Raw genomic sequence first — 4,189 nt, forward strand, 5'->3', positions numbered from 1 at the left:
ACTTTTTCGCCTCTGGGATCTAGTTTATCCGAAGATTCTAGAGTGACATAAGCGTTACATCCCCAGACCTTGAGATAGGATACTTTTGGTTTCTTTCCATGCCATATCTCATAAGGCGTTTTGTCAACCTTCTTCGTTGGAGCTATATTCACAAGTTTTGCGGCAGTTTCTAGAGCATAACTCCAAAAGGAGCGTGGGAGGGTTGTTCGACACATCATTGATCGAACCATATCTAATAGAGTTCGATTTCTCCGTTCAGACACACCATTATGTTGTGGTGTTCCAGGTGGAGTGAGCTGTGAAACTATTCCACAATCCTTTAGATGGTCGATAAACTCCTGACTAAGATATTCACCGCCTCGATCTGATCGAAGCATCTTAATAGTTCTATTTAGCTGATTCTCTACTTCGTTTTGGTACTCCTTGAACTTTTCAAATGTCTCATGTTTATGCTTCATAAGATAAACATAACCATATCTACTGAAATCATCATTAAATGTAACAAAGTATCTTTCTCCATGTCTTGACATTGTTCTGAATGGACCACATACATCTGTATGTACAAGTCCCAACAGATCATTAGCTCTTTCTCCAACATTTGAAAAAGGTGCTTTTGTTAACTTTCCACTTAAGCATGATTCGCATTTGCCAAACGTTTCCGAACCCTTAGAATCTAATATTCCTGCGGTTTTAAGCTGTTTAACACGATTCTCGCTTATGTGACCAAGTCTACAATGCCACATATACGTATCGTTAAAGTCTAACTTGTTATGTTTATGGGAGATGTTGCATAATATGTTATTGTTTTGGATTTCTATCTCATAGATTCCATTGTTTGGTTTTGCATCAAAGTAAAATACATCATTAAAATAAGCATAAATAAATTCACCATTAAAATGATAATTGAAACCTTGTCCATGCAAAGCAGAAACCGAAACAATATTTCTAGTAACACTAGGAATAAAATAAACATTGTTCAAAACAAGTTCTAAACCAGAAGGAAGTAAAAGAACATATTCTCCAATCGCCTTCACAGCAACTCTTTGTCCATTGCCAACATGGACCTCCAAGTCGCCTTGTTTCAGCTTCTTAATCTTTCTTAGTCCCTGCAAAGCATTACAAATGTGAAAACCACATCCTGTGTTAAACACCCATGTTTTGCCAGAAAAAGAAAAGATTTCAATAACATATATACCTGAGGACTCTCCTCCTGAAGCCTTGGCTTGCTTCAGTTCAGCTAAATACTTAGCACAGTTCCTCTTCCAGTGCCCAATTTCATTACAATGAAAACACTTGGCATCCTTTTGAGGCTTCTTGTTTGCAACTAATTTGCCTTTGCCCTTCCCTTTGCCCTGATTGCCCCTTTTCTTGGTGTTAGGTTTCTTAACATGACCCTCCTTGATCATCAGCACTGGTGCAGTCTTGCTGGGTATATTCACCTCAGCAGTTTTGAGCATCTGACGCAGCTCTGCAAGTGTCTTCTCCATCCCATTCATATTGTAGTTCATAGTGAACTGATCATATGACTTAGGTAATGAGTTAAGGATGATATCCCCAGCTAACTCATCACTCAAGGGGGATTCCAGACGAGCCAAATGATCAACATATGCCTTCATTTTTAGCACATGAGCGCTAACTGATGTACCCTCTTGCATACGAGTGGTTATGAGTGATCTCATCACATCAAACCTCTCATGACGAGCCTTCTGTTGGAACATTTCAACCAGGTGCTCATTCATATCATATGCCATCTTGTCATCCATGGTCCTTTGAAGTTCAGGAATCATGGATGCTAACATTAAACATGAGACTTTCATAGAGTCATCAAAGTGCTTTGCATAGTTTCTATATGCAACAGTTTGCTGATTGATGGGTTCATCAGGGACTGGCGTTTCAAGAACATACAGTTTGCTCTCCGCCTTGAGAACAATTTTCAAGTTGCGGTGCCAGTCCATGAAGTTGGAGTGGTTCAGTTTGTCCTTCTCTAAGATGGACTTGAGAGAGAATTGGGAGGAATTGTTTTCAGTTGACATCTACAAAATTCAAAATTAATTAATTAGTATTTTATGTTTTAAATATCTTAATTTAATTTTATGACCCAAAAACAAAATTTTTAATTAAGATGAGATCCCGATTCATCATATGACAGTGAATTGGCTTAAGCACTATCCACTGGTATGATTATGTAGGTAAACAACTATTGTTAATTGTGTCCACTACACAACTCTCCATTTGGGGTTATCGCTAAAAACGATGTATGTTTAACCCCAACTATGCCCACTTGATGAACAAGCGATGTTTTGTCCTTTACTATTAACTGTATCACCGGCCTATGTTACACAGGAAACGCGATGATTACCTTCTTTCATGATGGATGCCCAGATGCAGGGTATAGCACTAACATTTGGGTTCGACTTAGAATGAAGTGTTAACTCGTTAAGGGTGGCATAAAACATCAATTTAAAATTTGGGATTTATTTTAATATTTACCAAAAAAAAATATTTTGAATAACTCGTAGCATGAGGCGAGTTACACAATAGTTTATAAAATCCAATTTTATATAATTCGTGATAATAGAAACTCCTTTCCACGCTCGCACGCTATAGTTTTAAATACCCTATTAAACTATGTCGGTCGGTTTATCGCGAATGATCTTGTTTTAAATATTAATAAAACCCTTTTATTAAGTATACTTTTTAGTTTTATAAAACTTGTTTTAATAAAACCGTTGTCTTGATTGTGAAAATTTTATTTATTTTGGGTTATCTAGATTATTTACAATAAATAAAACACAACCACAAAACACAATAATAAAAATCGAATCGAGCCACTAATAGGTTGGCCGTTTCGTTTTAGCCAGAAACGAAACGAACTAGTCAAAAGGGTTTCAAAAGCTAATTTTTGAAAACTCCCACTTGACCCGCGATCTCTATCTTCATGGTACCTGTTCGCCATTTATCTTGATCTTGTACTTGAGGGATTACAATAATAAATTTAAAATACAATAAACCAAATTTATTCTAATCCTATCTATTACATCGGATCCAATATCCGAAGAAAAAAAATACAAATCAAAATAAAACCATAACCAATACAACCATGACAAAGGTCATAACCTAGGACTCGATTCACATCACAATCCATAGACAACCAAAAGCTTTTGATCTTTTGTCAAAACAAATAATTTTTGACAAATAAAACATAGATCAAAATTATAACTTTACCATCTATACGCGTGTAACCGTGGCTCTGATACCACTGTTGGGAATCATGGTATCAGGAAAAATAGCGGAAGCGGTTTATATAATTTACCAAAAGCCGATTATATAAATTTGATTTATTAATCCGATTAATAAATATTCCCAATCAGGATCAAGGTTATACGAGTATAAACAAATAAACTGAATAAACAACCATAGAGGGTTTTAGTAATCAACCTTTGACGACTACACCGGAATTGTAACACGCGGGTTACAACGAATCCTCGCTAGTAGGAAGTTCACAATCGAGCACAAGATACCTCTAGTAGAACCGGCCAAGAAGAAGGTGGTTATTCAAAAAAAAAAACTCTTTGGGTTTCCACCTTAAACATTCTTTTATTCTAAAAGGTGTCTCTTGGGTTTCCACATTAAACATCCTTTTATTAGAAAAAGGTGTCTCTTGGGTTTCCACTATTATTATTTCACAAATAATAATCTACCTACTCGTGAACATATACGATTCGTGTACCAACGTGTAACTCTTCGGATCGTACCAAGTTAGTTACGTTGACTTTAATTAAGGTCGGACATACATATATCCAACATAAAGAAGATTTGCTTGAACTAGTAGCCAACCCGTTGATTTTGATTTGATAATACTAGCTTTGTTTTTGTATAATCTAGACCGTTTATAGTTTATTTATACTTTTCTAACAACCTTGTGGTTTACTTTGTAAAATAATCCAGTTGTTATCATAGTAAAACACTTGCTGATTAGATACCTAACTTTAAATTCCACAAATATGGATGATTAAATACTGAGTTTTTCAAGTTTTCATATAATTGATTAAGACCAAGCCTGGCCACACAAGAAACACGACTATATATGGATAACTAGCTATCGTATCCCTCGTGCTCATGTCCTGGAAAACAGTTAGGACGAAATGGTCCCTAGCTAGCTAGTACAAAGCTACAAGTCCCATAGAGA

General features: G+C 35.9%; 1 long non-coding RNA gene across 1 annotated transcript; it reads right to left on the reverse strand.

The window, feature by feature from the left end:
- Positions 1-884: 884 nt before the first annotated feature.
- LOC110874611 lies at positions 885-1,443 on the reverse strand. The gene is made up of 2 exons (XR_002556084.2): positions 1,196-1,443; positions 885-1,106 (listed from the first exon to the last, which is right to left on the reverse strand). It is a non-coding gene; the product is annotated as an uncharacterized LOC110874611 (long non-coding RNA).
- Positions 1,444-4,189: the final 2,746 nt, after the last annotated feature.

Source organism: Helianthus annuus, chromosome 9 (assembly GCF_002127325.2).
Source record: "Helianthus annuus cultivar XRQ/B chromosome 9, HanXRQr2.0-SUNRISE, whole genome shotgun sequence".
NCBI classification, from domain to species: domain Eukaryota; kingdom Viridiplantae; phylum Streptophyta; class Magnoliopsida; order Asterales; family Asteraceae; genus Helianthus; species Helianthus annuus.